The 18,289-nt window shown below is 39.5% G+C and overlaps 1 protein-coding gene across 1 annotated transcript in view; it reads right to left on the reverse strand.

Moving 5' to 3' along the window:
• The window catches only part of FBN2 (fibrillin 2), a 260,472-nt gene that overhangs the window by 190,007 nt on the left and 52,176 nt on the right, over window positions 1–18,289 (reverse strand). The gene's annotated exons all lie outside the window — the stretch shown is intronic.

An 18,289-nucleotide genomic window follows, 5' to 3' on the forward strand; every position in this document is an offset into this window, starting at 1 on the left:
CTATTAACAAGTCAATGGGCATTTGGATTGTTTTCATTTTTGCAATATTATGAGTAATGCTGCTAGGAACATCTGCGTGCACATTTCTGTGTGCATGTGTGTTTTTCTTTCTCTCTGCTAGTTACTAAGAGCGTAATTGCTGGTTTGTACGGTAAATTTATGTTTAAATTTTAAATAAACTGCCAAACTGTTTTCTCAAATGGCTGAACCATTTTGTATTCCTACCAGCAATGTACGAAGGTTCCAGTTTCTCCAAATCCTTCCCAACATTTGTTCACTTTCTGACTTTTTGATTATAGCTTATGTCAGCATTTTACTTAAAATAGATACAACTGATTTCACTGGGGGATTTCACTGTAATTTTACAAGTCCTCTTAATGTAACTGGAATGTTAAACGATGTTAGAAAACTAGAGTCGAGCATCATTATACAGAGGATACATTTTTAGAATATTAACAATTTCTTAAATATAATATAATAGGCTTGGTAAAATTCAAACCATACAGAAAAAAATCAAATTAAAAAATAAATTTTTAGCCCACTTTCTATGATCCTTTTCCCTTAGGAAAACACAAGTAACAGTTTCCTCGATCATTACCGTGATTTTTAAAATTTGTACAAATGAGGTTATTTCTATACGGTGTTCTGACTCCTGACTTTTCTCCCAATTATGAAACTTGGAGTTGAGTCACACCACCACGCTTAGTGACTGACTTCATCGGCCGGTAGGCTCTGGGTGTCTGACAGTGAAGGGAAAAGAAGGAGGGAGAGGGAGTGGGAGGTGGGAGAAGAAGAGAAAGGTCTTAGCCAAGGCCCCCAGCCCTTCAGCCACAGTCTGCTGGGGGAGCAGACACGGTCGGGGGGAGCAGAAAGTTCAGAGGCCCTTTGCGGAGAGGTGGGACAGCAAGGGGCACCCAGGGCAAGGGCTGCTGAGCAGGGAGAAGGGCTCCAGGAGAAGCACGAGGCTGGAGCGTTTGGAGGAGCTGTTTCAGGAACAATGCGTTCCAGGCCACGGGACGGATTTGGGTCTGCTGAGGATAAACGGGACACGATTCTTTGAGGCATGGAGTGGCATGATTATACTTGAATACTGAAAAGATGGCTCTACATACTGTGTGGAGGACAGACTAAAAAGAGGCTAAAAGAAGATGTTGGGAAGTCTTTGAGGAAGGGGATCATGGAGACAGGAGAGGAAACACCAGAAGTGAGGTGGGGCTGAAGCAGAAGTGCTTGGACTCGACAGGTAAACAGGCAGATGCGGTGGCGTGATTAAATGCAGACAATGCGGGAGAAGGCATCGGAGCAGTGCAGGTTGTCAGCTGACCTAAGAGGCCGATGGTGGCATTTCCCGGGATACCGGCAATGGAAGACAATCCATCCTTGGGTGTGAGGTGCTTTTAATACATCCCAATGGAGCTGCCTAATGGCACATATAGAACTCCGAGTCAACCAGCAGATTAGAGATACATGCTTATGAGTCATCTTAGGTAGTTTTAAAATTAATGGGTGTGGATAAAAATCCCTTGGGGTAAGAGAAGACAGATAAGAGAACAGCAGGCTAGGAGAGAGGCTTGAGGGGTCCCAGCAATTAATGGTGGGGTAGAGGAAGGGGACTCCAATGAGGAGATCGGGAGTGGACAGCCAGAGAGATGGGAGAAAGCCCAGGGGAGTGTAGTGTCACTGGCCAGAGCACGAGTGCTGGAGGTGTTTCATTAACTAAATACGAAAATAGAACAAAATATTATATGAAGGCCCCTGAAGGAGTCTATCAAAACCTGCTAGACTTAATGGAATAATGATTTTCATAAGCTGAACTTAAAAGCTCAAGGAATAACTCGGTTTTTGAAATTATAGTTTAATAAAGCAAGCCTTGATTGCTAAAAACCAAAATGAATGGTGAGTCTTTTTTGTACATAGAGGCACCACAGACGGGGATGCAGTATCCACGTGCAATGCTGACCATCCCCTTGTGGTGGGTAGCTATGTTATCTCCGAGGGCTCAGGCTGCTCAGTGCACATCCTCAGACATACTCATGGACCACAGACTTCGACAAGTTTTTCTAACACTGGAACGACTGGGTGATACGCTCAGTAAGAAAGATACTGCAGCTCTGCTTTCTGTGAATAGGTGGAACCAATTCACATTCGCATCAGCAGTGCAAGAGAGAATCTGCTTCCTCAACCTTTCGCTAACACCAAGCAGAGGCAAACGGCTCAGCTTTTATTCATTTGATGAATGAAAAATGGGATCCCATTCTTGAATCATGACAGCAACTCACTGCCCCTAAGTATTGAAAATCAAGGGAAGAAAATTAACTCTGTGGCAGGCACTTTGCAGTTACTCTTTCTATCAAACTATCTCCTTTTATCCTGAAGTGTTAAAAAATATTTTGCTTTGCAAATGAAGAAATTACGAGCCAGAGGCTAAGTAATGTGTGGACAATCAAGGAGCCAGAAAAAACAGGAGCTAAGATTTAACTTTGAGCCCCACCTCACTCCAAAATGCTTGTGCCCTTTAACCCCAACACCATGAATGCTGTGCTTATTAAGCACAGATGAGGAAGACCTGCTTTCTGGGCTTTGCATGCTGCTAAAAGACCAAAGCCCTGCACCATTCCAATGAGTAGTTTCAACCCCACAGATGCCCCCCTCTCTATAATTTCCTAGCTCACAATAAACAAACCCAGACATGCTTTGCTTCTCATTTCTCCTACAGATGAGTCTCTGTCTAACCATGTTATATCAGGGAGAGGTTTTCTCCTGATGCTTTGAGACAAACAAAGACATTTGCTTCTGTAAATAGATGAGCAATTATTTTAATTACCATTGCATTTTCTCTCTAACGTAAAACCATTATGTAATATTTCAGTGGAAAAGGGACTCTGTAAAAGAAGGACCCCTTTCACCATTTCTGTGCGGCTTTCAAAGCACAAAGCTTCTGCTGACATCAAAGGGTACTCTAGGAATGAAGAGGCGGGAAAGATAATTAGGAGCTGGCCAACGATGCAAACAAAATTGCTATCTTTGATGTCACATTTCATAAGGATGAAGGCCATCAAAGATGTGGTCCTAAAATTCATGACCTATGAACTTAAAATGTGCACTCTCCCAAGAACAAAGCCAATTAATTTACTTTGAGGACAAAAAAAACATTCTGGAGATAAAAACTAAAAGCATTATTTATGCAGAAGGATATTCTCTTTTGAAGAAGAAATAAAGAAACAAAAATATTTTGTCATGAGTTCGTCAGAGAATGTGAAGGATTAACACAAAAGGTGCAAGTCAAATCAAAGGGCCAAATTTTATGGCAACTAAGAGAAAGCTAGAATATAATTAAGTAGGTCTGAATGTACTTACTTCAGGGAAACAATTTGTGCTCACAAAACATTTATCCATTTTTTAATAAAGTCAGAAACAGAATCAGTGGAAACAGAGTGTATAAACTGATGCACACATGATGATCTCACAAAACTGGATTATGTATGGTGGCTGTGAATAAGATATCACACAATTTGCTAAGAGTCTTTGTGTAATAGTGTGAATTCAAGATACTAATTTCCGTTTGAAATTTCTGCCCAAATCAAGTCCTCCTGAGTCACACAGGCAGCCAAGGGCATGCTACCGAGCCCATCAAGCCTAATGAGCCACGACCTTCCCAGGAGACATGATGTAAAGGATGGAAAAAGAAAAGCCCTGCTCTGTGATTCTGTCCTAACATCACTTCCAGCGTAAACACTGAAGTAGAGGGCCGGGGATTTCTCCTGAGGAGAGAGCAAAAGCCCTAGAACTCATTTTGGGGGGTTTTATTATTTGGGAGTTTTACGGAAATGCTGAACAGTGAGGAAGAAAAGCAGATATACAACCTTCCAAGGGGACCCCCCCCAACCCCCAGAGCCATTCAACCTGCAGGAAAGGGGGAGAGGCCCCCTTGGGGGGAGAGGCAGCCTGAGCCTGCAGGATGGGGGGAGAGGCGGCCTGAGCCTGCGGCAGTGGGGGGAGAGGCGGCCTGAGCTTGTGGGAGTGGGGGGAGAGGCGGCCTAAGCCTGCAGGAGTGGGGGGAGAGGCGGCCTGAGCCTGTGGGAGTGGGGGTAGATGTGGCCTGAGCCTGCCGGAGTTGGGGGAGAGGCGGCCTGAGCCTGTGGGAGTGGGGGGAGATGTGGCCTGAGCCTGCAGGAAGGGGGGCAGAGGCGGCCTGAGCCTGTGGGAGTGGGGGGAGAGGCGGCCTGAGCCTGTGGGAGTGGGGGGAGATGTGGCCTGAGCCTGCCGGAGTGGGGGGAGAGGCGGCCTAAGCCTGCGGGAGTTGGGGGAGAGGTGGCCTAAGCCTGCGGGAGTTGGGGGAGAGGCGGCCTGAGCCTGCAGGATGGGGGGAGAGGTGGCCTGAGCCTGCAGGAAGGGGGGAGAGGCGGCCTGAGCCTGCAGGAAGGGGGGAGAGGCGGCCTGAGCCTGCAGGAATGGGGGAGAAGCGGCCTGAGCCTGCAGGGTGGGGGGAGAGGCGGCCTAGGGGGAGAAGGTTGCCTGAGCCTGAGGTGCTGGGCAGGGCGGGAGGGGTCCACACTAGAGAGGTGACCTCTGCCTGGTCCTAGAGCTGCAGCCTTGTACCTGCTCCTCACGCACGGGCACCAGGAGGGCACTGAGAACAGGGAACCTCTCCCGGCCCTTGGTAGGAGGTCCTGGGACTCGGACACCAGCTGAGAGGAAATGAAAACGACCACGTCTTACCCTGCTGACAAGCTGGTGGCTGCTGGAGAAACCCAGTGGCCTGCCTGGGGTTGGTATGGAGAAACCCGCTCCATGCACAGACCCAGAAAATTTAAAGACAGAAGTTTTTCTTTGGTTCAGGAAAGTAAACACTTTCAATACTAAGACCCAACAGAACTGAAAAAGGGATTAGTCATTTCTTCAAGCTAATGCAGTTGTCTGGAAGATCAGATAGAAGAAAACTCACAACAGAGCAGAATTTCTAAGAAATGAATAACATAAGTAAAAGATGAGACTGAGGCACCCAGCCCAGAGGCCTAAATATGATCATACTGAATTCCAAAATGGGATTACAAAAATAGAGAAGTAATAAAGAGATAATAGAAAAAACTCCTGAGCTTTAAATAAAAAAAAAAAATACAGCCTTGCATCTTCAAATTAAAATGGCTCATGATGTTCTAGTCAGGAAAAATGGAAAAGAAACAAAGAACCTCATGAAATTTCTGAACTCTAAGAAATCTCTTAACTAAATGGAAAAATGTCTTTCCACTTCCAGAGAAAAAGAACAGGCTACCTTCAAGGAAGACGAAACAGACTGGCATCAGTTTTCTTATTTGCAGACTGAAAGTTAAGTGAAACAGTGAAACAAAACTTATAGGTTAATTTATAAATTCTAAGAAAGGATTCCTGAAACAGAAGAGCCATACATAAGCATCAAACATAATAACAGCCTAGAATAACAACCTCAGGAATTGGGGAACAGGGGAGGGATTTTCTGTAATGAGGACTGGAAAATACATTATTCTTAAAATCTCAGTTTGTGACAAGAAGGAATATTAAATGTCTTGGGGTAAAAGGAATAGGGAACAACTGTCCCAGTAAGACAGGAACAGAGGTTTAAATATGATGGTAGGTAACCACTAGTTTAATGAAAAACACAGTAGAACTTCTGAATTAAAGGGAGTAGGGTGGTAAAATAGAAGGAAATATAATTGATTAATCCAAAATAGATAACAGAGGTACAAAGAGAAAAGTAACACAATATAATGACTTGTATACAGAAAATAAAATGATGGGAATGAAACCAAATAAATGAAATCACAACACATATGATTATGTGACATTTGTACATAATCAAACAAACAAAAAAGACATTTGTAGCTCTGATCTAAAAAACAAAATTCAGCTCCACTTGATGTATAATAGAAACAACATAAAATGACAAAAATCTGAAATAAATGAAAGGCAAAGAAAAGTCAGGGAAAATCAAAATCAAAGCAAAAGATGCAATAAGAAATAACAGATCAAAGTGGAATTCAAGGACAAAACCATTAACTGAGCCAAATAAAGATGTTTTATAGTGTTAAAAATTACAGTCCATTAAAAGGATATAGAGTTTATATTCTAAAAACTATAGGGAAATAGAAAGAGCATCAACTTCTGAAATGCAAGAAAAAATTATGATTATAAAACAGATCTTTTCAAACTGGACAGAGTAAGTGCACAAAAAACAAGTAAGAACCTAATCAAAAAGCTTGCTTTAAAAGCTGGATACAGTTTTGTGTCACATAAATGGGGAATGTATATTCTTCTTTTGTTTTCCTGGACATTTTTTGTTTAAATGACCAGATAATTGGTTAGACATACACGATAATTTCAACAGTATCCCTAAGGTTTCTACGGAGTATTTTGTCTTCCATAGAGTCAAAACTTGAAACTTTCCGCAGCTCCCTGAATAGAAGGTTTTCGAGTAATGTGTGGCTGATGATTTATCACTAGAGAAGAGCACCTGGTATTCTTTATCTAAAAGAATCAGAACCAATTTTTAAACTGCAGAATTTGCAAAAAGAAGTTCAGTACTTTAGAGAAAGGATTTTTAGCCATTGCAAAATTCTTACAGCCAGGTGGTTTGCTATAATCTATGTGTTGTCCCAAACTATAGCCACATGTGGCTTTTTAAATTGAAACTTAAACTGAATAAAATGAACATTCAGGTCCTGGGTCCCACCAGCCACAGGTGAAGCGCTCCGTGCAGCAGACAGCACAAAGTGCCCAGATCCAGGGGAAACGGAGAGAGAACCGTCAGGGCTGAGGCAGCGGGGCTTTTAGAGGTTATGTTTGAGAGCAGGTAGATTCTGGTAGAAAATGCAACAAAATTCACAAGTGATTTCAGAGGTGTTTCGCTTCAAAGAACACACAGCAAGTCAGAGTTGTGGGGGCCAGGAACTGTCATAATGCCACGTTTTTCTGTATTATTGCTCTTCCTTGGTGCAGATAAGATCTGCATGGCCCTGTTTATGCCTACAAACACATGCCCACACACACCTCTGGATGCCAACATCCAAGCTTCATCTGTCCTCTATTCTTTTTTAGTGCCTGTCGGGAGTTTATGCAGTGTTTTCCAGCCATCATGTCACTTAATCTGCACAACCACCTTCGGTCAGTATGACTAGCCCCTCCTTTATAAATCAGGACACTAGGCTTAGGAAGCTAAATAAATCGTCAGTCGCACAGATGTGCATACCAGAACCAGAAACGGAAGGACAAATGCATCTGACATCCAAACCCATGCCCTCAGCCACCACGCCAGGCCGCCTCTCCACAGCTCTGAGCAGTGTGTCTTCGGGGCCTGTGTTTGGGCAGCAGTTTCTCCTCTCCATTAAATGCTCTTTTCCATATACATTTGTGCTTTCCCTTGTTTAGAGACTATGACCCCTCTATTCAACTAATAATTTAGGCCTGGATTATTAAATGCTTCACTGGCCACTTCGATATGCCTTCAAACAGGGAGCATGCATGCTCCAGGACACCGCAGGTCTGCCTGGCGGTACATTTTCCGTTGCTCTTGCTGCCCAAGTATTTTTCAGCTGTGGACATTCTCTTTCAGCAGGTGTAGCCAACCTACTTCAAATCCCATCAGCCACCTAGCTCTGTCCTCCCAGCAGGTGGGCCGTGCACAAGGCTCCTGTCATGGCTGGGAGAGGCTGCAGGCCATGCCGGCCCGGCAGCTAGGAAGCCAGGCACCGTATGTGCTGAAGGTACGGACTCTTACTGCTCGGTGAACTCACAAGGCAGTTTGCAGGGTCAGAGAGCTGCTGAGCTCTGCTGGCAGCTTCCCAAGAGGCATCTAGGACAACTACGACGGGGTTCGTAAAAGCATTTTGAGATTCTGCAAGTATTATTTACGTCTTAATTAAACTAGTAACTTACAGAGATGGAAAGCACTTCAGAGATTAATTGGTCTACTTATATGATTAAAAGATGAGAAAATAAAGTCTGGGAAGTTTCAGCAACTAGTCCCCAGTTGAAAGGATTTGATATAACAACTTCGGCCTCCTGACTCATTCTCCTGCAACGTGCAACATAAAAATGGCAATTAGAAACTTATGACTGGACACTCTGAATTGCCAAGGTATTTTTATAACAATAAAATATACCAGCTGAGTGGAGAACCAGTATTTCCCAAAACGAGATTAAGAGAACACAAGCTCCTCCTCAGAATATTAGTGGCATTATGCTAAAAAAAAAAAAAAAGGAATAAAAGGATTCTGTGATCAAAGGCATATATATTTGAACAAAGACAGAGCTTTGTTTTGTTTTGGGTGTGTAGGAAACTATACACATTTCAGGAGCTCTTAATATACTCATGTACATTATCACTGTCAATTTCCCAGTGAAGGTTATAGCAGGGGAGTGTTCAAAATTTATTTGCTCATAAAATATTTTTTATTCAAGAAGGCTGTGGGATGAGACTCACTTTGGCAAACACGTAACTAATTTTATCAGCTGAAGAGGCCCTTGTCCTATCTTCAAAACATGCTGCCTGAAATAGACTTAATAAAACAACACAGTTGGCTTCCCTCCAGGGGACATGGCTCCACCCATAAATACTTCACTGAGAAATTCAGAATCTCGTGACACGACTGTAGCACTTAAGCTTTCTTAGCAGCTACAAAACTCCCAAACTGTGAATAGAATTGAAAATATTTATAAATGAACACAGTTCAGCGATTGTTCTGTGCTCCCATGCATTACATCTCTTCCTGCAGGTGTAAAAGCTAACGGCCCATAATTGATGATGGAAAGCACATGGTTCCAAATTCCTTGAGTAGGATTTTGCCACTAAATACAGAGCAGAGGAAATAAGAACAATACTAAAGCTAATAATAGCTAACATGTATTCAGTGATTATTATGCTACTATATTGCTAAATTAGATTACCTTTTTTATATATGTAATATCATACACTTAGTGATTACTTGGTGACTATATCACATATTTTTATTTTTCTAATCATTGAAACAATACTATGAGATAAGCACTATTATTATCCCCATTTTAGAGAAAAGGAAACTGAGCCACAGTGATAGGTAATTTGCCCAAGTTCACAAATGCAATTAAGTCACTGAGCCAGATAAAAAAGATGTGATTGAGATTCCCATAATTAGCTTTCTTGAATTTCCTATAAGGATAACAGAGTGAGGTCTTGTTGTTTGTTTCCCCATGATATTGAGCTCTACAAGCAGTTAATCTTCAATCTGGAGACTCGATATGTCTACTGCATGTCTCTGTGGCTCTGGCAAGGTCCCAGCTGAGCTCGGTACCTACAAGTGCCCTGTAGACATGCGCATGGCACGGAGACTGAGGTCACAAGGCTGCAGGTGGACAGACCCGGATTTACGACCAGAACCGTAGCTTCCCTGGTGGCCCGAATCAGTTACTTTAACTCAGTTCCCTCCTTTGTAAAATGTGTGTAGTGAGGAAACTACTTACAGCTCGTACCGTGCACGTGAGTAGCTCGGGAGATAAAAATCTGTGCTTTCCTCTTTCTCGGAGTCAACACGCAGCACCAGGCAGCTAGTCTTCCTCTCGTGGCTGCTGTGGTTACAATGAACTACCATTTCAGGGGCACTTTCTAGTTTACAAAAGTACTATCTTGTGCTTTATTTTATGATGGCTATTATTATAGGGACATTGCAAGGCAAAAGATGAGGGAGACAGAACTGTCTACATAAACTTCACTGTGACTTTGATCCTCAAAACTACATACGGATAAAAATTATATACGGATAACATTTTTCTTGGATGTGCAAGTTGGAAGAAACCACTTAAATCTATAGCAGTATCCTTCCAAGAAATAATATACTTCCTTACAGAGTTATTTTCTCTATTCTTCAAGCTCCTTCTTTCCCAGAGATCTGTTTGGAACCAAAGCCAGTTTTCACAGCCTGAGAATTAATCCTACGCAGCCAGAAATAAATTATTTTGCAGAGAGAAATACCAGACCCACATAATTTTTACTCAGGGAAAAAAAAAAATCTTCCTTTTGACCTCGCCAGAAAGCACAGTGGAGAAATATAAAAGCCCAGCATTTATCCATATATGTGGTCTATGAAAAAGGACACCTCTTCAGACTCACGACTCTCAGCCTTTATTCCAGCAGGACGGCTCTGCCCTCGTAACAAAAGAATCATCATGAGTTCTTGATTAGCTATGACATTATCTGTTTTTCAGATGATTGTTTTCTATCTACGGTCTCTTATCTTCCTGCCAGGAGACTATGCCTCATGCCCCCAAGAGCAGATGTAGGTAGGAAGGAACTATGGCCCCAATGCAATGAGCTTCTCAGAGCCTGAACTTGTGTGAGAGGCTCCGAGTGCCTAAGAATGAACAGGCAAGGAAACACTCCCCCCAAAATGGCCTTAGATGTCCACATTTCCAAAGTTAGCTGATATTCCAGATACAGCCAAAACATCACGATGCTAAACTAAATTCAAATATTTTCAACCAGATGTTTGTTAACTTGACAACATGTTTCTACCCACAAAAATTAAATGACTAAGATTCCTGTTACTTTATATTTCTCTTCTGTCCCTGATTAATAAGGGAAAACAAAATTCAAAATTCTACTGGAAAAAAACACCTTCAAATTTCTAGAAGTATATTCATATTTCATATCTTCTTTTTTGGTATATGATTGTGGTGAATATATTTCCACTCAGATAGCAAATAGTTCCAATTTCCAGGTAACTACAGAATGCTCATTTGAATATACAGATTGGAAATAGCAAGTCCCAATGGGCTTCCTTAAATAATCATACATTCTAGGGGCAAATAAAAGTTTTTTGCCAAAATGACTCTACTGTAATTCTTAATTAGTCTGAATAATTGAAATCCATAAGACTTCTATATCATTGTTTTCAATATTATCTCATCCTCTTGGATGTGAAGGCATGTGCAAATTGACTTCTCCTAAACTGGATTTATGGGGCCCATAAAAATCACGGTCAAATATATGGTAAGTTATGTACCTTCACTTGGCCTGCCCTGCATCGAAACCTCCTTCCTGTTTGGGGGCAATCTCCCAGTGTGTGAGTGTCAATGGCTGGAGTTGATGTAAGGACGTACAATTAGAAATTTTCCCCGGCAGCAAGAAAACAGCGGAGGCAGCAATGAGTACCCATGAACTAAACTGAGAGTTCAACCAGGGACTAACCAGGAACTAACTAGGTAGGACCTCAGCCATGTCCACAGGTGGAAGCTTCCCTTGGCTCCTACCTAGTCTCCAAGCTTGTTTCTCTAGCCTGCCGGTTTATTCTATGAACTATCCAACATCTTTCCAAAATATTCCTTTTGATACTATTATTTTTTTATTCAATGAGCCAAATTTGTTTTTTTAAACTAGTAACTCTATCACAGGTGACACCCTATTCACAGCTGAAGTTTCAAATTAAGTTTAAAATGGTAGTTAAAATTTAAGTGTCCGACATCATTTTTCTCATATGTGGGCCTATAAGTGAAAGATGAAATCCATGGGCAACTATTATTATTTGCATGTGCATTCAACTTCGGGCAGGATTTTGGAACATTGATAGCTCAGTAATATTCTTCACTGGAGCCCAAGTCTGAGCGTCTTTCCCATGTCACGTGCAAATCTTACAAATTAAGATGTTCAAAAGAGGCTGAGCCCTTGCACAAGTACACACGCTAGATTTAGTCCAGATTCTTTGCAGTCATTAAATGTGGAAAACTGCTTTTGTCTCATTCATATTAACTTGCCAAGATTGAGGCCAGCTGTGAAGTTTCAAAAAGATATGAGCGAGACATTATATGGGCTGTACTGATTTAGGCTTGATGTGGATAAAAAGCCCTGTTTGAAAGGTGACATCCAAAAAGTGATGGCGAGAATGCCGACCAGCCGAGAATGAAAAGCCCGCCCTTGGAAAACCATCTGAGGCTCAGCCGAACTATTAACTTACCTTGGAAGGGGGCCACAGCCCCAAAGCCGTCGTTACATTTGCGGCATCTGACTCAGTAAAGTCTAATGTCTGCCCATCTCCAAGTTTTGAATTTTCACTAATTCTATGCTAAAACCTTCATGAAATATTTAGGACAGTTAAGTCTGCGGGACACATAAAATGTAAGGACTTGGAACCCATCAAAGTTTCCAAGCATTGAAAATGAGTTGCTTGGGGGGAAAACATTAGAGAACTTTAATATTTGGTATAAATCAATGGTTCTTAAAATATTTTATTTCAAGTGATTATAGCTGGTAAAATTTTAAAGTATATAGTATTCATCTTCAAAAACATAATCCGCTTTATAGAGTGGATGAATGCGATTGCCAGCAGGGGTTACTTCACAGAATTTTAATCCCATTAGAGAGTATGACATGAGGGTTATGACAGCACATTTTCCACCACAGGTGATGAAGGTCCGTGATGGATGGAGGCGTCTAATATACATCTAGAAATCTAAATGCACATGGAATGGCAAAGGGCAGGGATGGGAGAAAAACTAATTGTTTAGTGTAGAAGTCCATTCAATTCCCATTTAGATTTTTTTTTTTTTAGAATTAATAGCTTTTCTCACAGCTCTATTATTCATATTTGATACATTCATTCTCATTTATAGTCTCTCCCTAAATGTTATTCCAGATCCTTTTAAGCTGCTATTACTTAAACATCAAGCAAAGGATTTTTAACTATTTTAACATAACTAAAATTAGATATTTACTATTAAGCAGAAATAATAAGGAAAGAGAATGGTAAAAGGAAATTGGTTAGAACTAAAATCTTCTATGTAAGAATAATTGCGATAACCAGAGGTTGTAAGGCAAGCAAGAGTCTGAGCAAATCTCTGCCCTTGTAGAGGAGCTACAAACAACAATTTAAGGCCCTGAAAACATAAAAATGCCCACAATCAACAAGTAGGGGTAAGAATCCCTAGAAAAATAGGAAGAAAACAGTAAGCAATTCATAGACATGAATACAAATGGTTGCTAAATAAATTAAAAGACATGGAAACTTACCCTCAGGGAAATAAAAATTAAATAACAATGAAATATTATTGGACACCCATTAAACAGGCAAAAAACTATATCAAACAGTGTCGTAAACACTTTACATATTTTATGCTTTTTAAACCTTATGAAAATCTTATTCAGCATGAACCATTATTACCCTAATTTTACAGATAAGCAAAGGGAGGTAGAGAAGGGTTAAATAGTGTCCAAGGTTATGAGCTAGTGGCCTTCGTAGTAGAGCCGGGACTCAAAGTCCAGGCTGTGCAATCTACAGCTCAGCTTCCCGACTTGAGGATACCTGCTCAGTGTTGGTGACGATGCCGGATAAGAGAGACCTGTGCTCGTGAATGTATGAGCTGCATCTGACAATGCCTAACGTGCTGAAGATGCATACGTTCCATCAAGCACAACCACAGATACCTAGTGAAGAAAAACTTTCATATTTGCACAAGGAAATATTTTTAAAGATGTTCATAGGAACAACTTTTTAATCGTGGAATATGAGAACAAATCCAAATGTCCATCAGCAAAAGACTGGATAAGTACATTGCCAAACATTTATGCAGTGTAATATTGCCCATTGCTTAGTTCTTACCTATAAAAACTAATTTTATAGGTAAGAACATAGGAAGATCTTTAAAGCATAATATTGAATGAGAATAGCCAGTTGAATAATAATAATAAAGACTGAGAGGACTTCTGTTCACTAAAAATACAAAGTGATATATTATGTATGGAAATATTGATGCAGTGGATATATAAATTGCATGGAATGATGACATAGTATTTATGGAAATACTGATGTCATAGATATATAACTTGCATGGACTAAACAGACTCAAATTCATGATTAGCAGCTACCCCCGGACAAGGAGGGGAAGGAGAAATGAGACGAACATGAAGGACTTAAATTTTATCTGTAAAGTTTTATTTATTTTAAAAGAGAAGGGGAGAGAGGAGGAGGAGAAGTGCTGTGAAGCAAGTATTTTTTTTAATTAACTCTACTTTCATTTGTGTGGTATGTACATGAATGATTTCCTACAGTGTCCTTTGTTATATTTCAGATTTTTAAAACTATCCAAAGTGTTATACTTAAAATTCACTTAGTTAAAAACAAAGCACTCCTAAACTACAGGTGATCTGGGGAATGCTGGCCTACGTTCCAGGGATAAATAAAAAATTATCATTAAGGTACAGAATTTATTTGGAGACATTTCTCAGAGTTCTTCATTTAACTGTAAGAAATCAGACATATCTTACCAATGCCCTTGAATAAAAATAACTTCACCACTAGAAATTTATGTTATCTTCCCAACATTCTTTTAGCATAAAATTTTAATAGTTAGACCTCTTTCTCTTTCAGGGGCTAGCAAACAGAAGTCAATCACAAAAGAAACATAGCACAATTATTCTTATAAACTTGAAAGTTTTATGAAAATCATGAAATCCTATAAATAACATTGACACACAGAAGTCTCAATACTAAATGCAATCCCAACCAAAGAAAAATTGGTATGATTTTTTATTTCACATCACTGCTCGCTCACCAAAACTGTAGTAGAATATGAAAAATTTTCAGTCTAAAGATAACCCTACTGACAACTAAGGAAACAAACAAGGTTAAATGATAAATAATTAGGAAAAATATTTCAAGCATATTGGACATTATTACCACATTAATATTTTTAATGGAAGTCAGACAGAAGATCATTCAAAACATTGTCCCTCCTAACTAAGATATAATTGTATAAAGAGAATTGTTCACAACACTTCAGTTCCATGGTTCTGCTTTCACGTCTTCAAAACACACTCACCTCTTCCCTAGTTCAGAGCCTTTTTCTATGCAGCTTCCTTTACCAAGAACTTGGTCACCCCAACTCTTAATACGGTCATTTCCTTCTCATCCTGGTCAGTGGAAGCCATTACTACTGGTCGCCAATGTCCGATTTTCAGGCACAGGGAACTGAGCACATCTCCCCATATTTAAACTTAGATTTACCCGTTTGTGTGACTTCCTATGGCCTGTGATAAGCCATAAGTCACCGAGGGGCAGAAGCCTTTAGGAGACAGTCTGCCTCACTCCGAGTCCTTAAGTTACTATGAAGAAGACAGCTTCCCTGCCAACTCACATTGGCCTCTCAGTTATGCAGGGTGAAAATAAATGAATCTTGAGTTATTAAGTAAACAAGACCACAGAGATTTGGTGGTGCTGACAGCAGCCTAGGTCAGCCTGCCATGACTGACAAGGGCTCTGATTCAATGGCATCTTCTCTGAGTGGAAATTCTTACACAATTCCTTGAAATTCCCTCTATCCATTATCTCAGCAAGTTCTTCATTTCTTAAAGAGCGTTTATTGTCATTTATATTTTAAAAATATATTTGTGGGTGTTTTTTTTTTTTTTTTTTTGAAATTTCCAGACTATTGGCACCATAACCAAAGGGATTTTTTGGGTCGAATGATTTCCCTGCATAGAGAACAGTAGCCAGCCAACAGATTCTTAATGAATATTTGCTAAATTAAAAAAAAAATGCACTGTTTCCCCTTACTTAATTTAAAGTAATGTTAGATAATTTATAAATTTTGATCATCACAATTGTGCAGAGAAATTCTAATGACAAAAAAATAGTTAAAATATTTCCAAATTTCTTATGACATACAGAAAAGTTTCAAATTCAAACATCCGTATGACATTCAAACTATGTACTTTATTTTACATCAGGGAGAGTGCCTTACAATTTAGAGAACATTAGTTGAGAGGGATTTCTTCATCTATTTTTAAAAATTCCAGATAAATCCAGACAGTTCATGTAACCAAAGTGTAGACATAAATTTGTGCAACATATAGAAAGTCATGGGAGAGGAAGACATTGAGAAAATGATGGAGTAGAAAGCTCTAAGGATAAATCCTTCCACCAGAACAACTATGAAACAGGCAGGAACTGTCTGAATCCACTATTTTGAGACTCTGGAATCTGAAAGAATACTGTTCAGCATCCTGGGAAGAGGAGGGGGAAGAAGCTGGTAAATTATGGTAAATGCCAGTTAAATGCTCTTTCCATGTGGCCGTCACGAGCATCCATCCCATCTACAATGACGGGCCATCAGAGGGTCCTGTCCCTGGCATAGTCTGCTGGTGCCTAAAAGGGACATAGAAATCCACTTGCCTAAGATCAGGGGTGGGCACAAGCCAATTGCTAATTTAAACCTATGGTTTGGGACATACAAAGTACAAAGATATAATTTGCCTCTAGTACAAAAAATGGACGGGGGTGTAGGAATACTGTTAAGTAAAGTTAAGTTAGTATCAAAAAATGACTGCTACATATTTAGGATGTTAAATTTTAACTCAATGATAACTACAAAGAAAACATGAAAAATATATACTAAAAGAAATGAGAAAAGATTCAATATTGAACACTGCAAAAAATAAAATAAATATGAAAGTAAACATTAACAAAAGAATTGAGTGTCAAGAAAGGTATAAATGATTTGCAAAGATGAAATAACAATGGCAGAACAAAGTCCTACAGTCACTTTACACGTGAATGGATTAAACTCGCCTATCCAAATGCAGAGACTAGAAAAAAATACACTCCCCAACTATATATGGTTTATAAGACAACCTATTCAAAGACATGAATAGGTTGAAAGTGAAAAAAGATTGAAAATAATACTATACAAGCAGTAACTCAAAAAAAAGAAGGTCAATATGTACTGACAAAGGAGTCAATTTAGCAAGAAGACATAACTATAAATATTCTGCCTCAAAATATATGAAGATATGACAGATTAGAAGGGAGAAATAGACGGTTCCATACCAATATTACACTACTTTCAATAATGGATAGAACATCTAGATAGGACTTTAAAATGGAAATAGAAAATCTGAACAATACTTTAAGCCAATATTAGAACAGACATTATAGAATAATTTATTCAACAGCAGCAGAACATACACTTTCTCTAGTGCACATGGATCATTTTCCAGAATAAACCATATGTTAAGTCACAAAACAAGTCGCAATATATTAAAAATTGTATCATCTCTATATCATCTCTGACCACAATGGAATGAAACTAGAAATCAATAACAGGGAGAAAGGGAAAATTCACATACATGTAGAAATCAAAACAACCAATGGTTCTAAAAAGAAATCAAACGGCAAAATAGGAATTACCTTAAGACAAGTGGAAATGAAAACACAACATACCAAAATCTATTGGATACAGCAAAGGCAGTGCTGAGAGGGAAATTTATAACTCTAAACAACTACATTAAGAAAGAAGGAACATCTCATATCAGAGACCAAACCTCAAAACTGGAGGATCTAGAAAATAAATCAAGCAAAAAGAACCCAAATCAAGCAGAGAAAAGGAAATAAAGATTAGAGTAGAGATAAGCAAAATATAGACTAAAAATAAAACAATAGAAACAAACCCAAAAGTTGGTTCTTTGAAAAGATCTGTAAAATAGACAAACCTGTAGCTAGAATGACAAAGGAATAAAGATAGAGGATGCAAGTAACTATAATCAGAAATGAAAAAAGAGACTTTACTGATGATTCCACAGAAATAAAAAGGACTATAATGAGGATACTATGAACAACTATAGCCAATAAATTAGATAATCTAGATGAAATGGACAAATTCCTAGAAACACATGAACAGCCTACACTGAATCAAGAAAAAAGAGAAGATCTCAACAAAGCAACAACTTGTGAAGAGACTGAATGAGTAAACCAAAATCTTCCAACAAAGAAAGCCCAGAGCCATATGGATTCACAGGTGAATTTTACCAAATATTCCAAGAGTTAAAACCAATCCTGCTTAAACTATTCCAAACAGCCAAAGAGGAGGGAATACTCCGCAACTGATTCTATTAAGCCAGCATCACCCTCATCTGAAAGCCAGACAAAGACACCACAAGAAAAGAAAATTACAGACCAGTATCTCTTATGACCATGGATGAGTAAGTTCTCAAAAAATACCAGCAAGCCAAATCCCACAGCACATTAAAAGAAATCCAAGCGTTGAAGAGGATGTGGAGAAACAAGATCACTCATTCACTGTTGTTGGGAATGTAAAATGGTACAGCTGCTGCGGAGGATAGTTTGGTAGTACTTGAGACAGGCAAATTTAGAATTAACACCTGACCTGGCATCTTATTTCTAGGTATATACCCAAAAGACCTGACAGTGGAAACTCAGAAAGATATGTGCTCAGCAGTATTCACAGTGGCATTATTTACAATTGTCAATTCACAACTGCCAAATGACAGAAGCAA

This window comes from Tamandua tetradactyla, chromosome 20, assembly GCF_023851605.1.
Source record: "Tamandua tetradactyla isolate mTamTet1 chromosome 20, mTamTet1.pri, whole genome shotgun sequence".
Classification (NCBI taxonomy): Eukaryota; Metazoa; Chordata; class Mammalia; order Pilosa; family Myrmecophagidae; genus Tamandua; species Tamandua tetradactyla.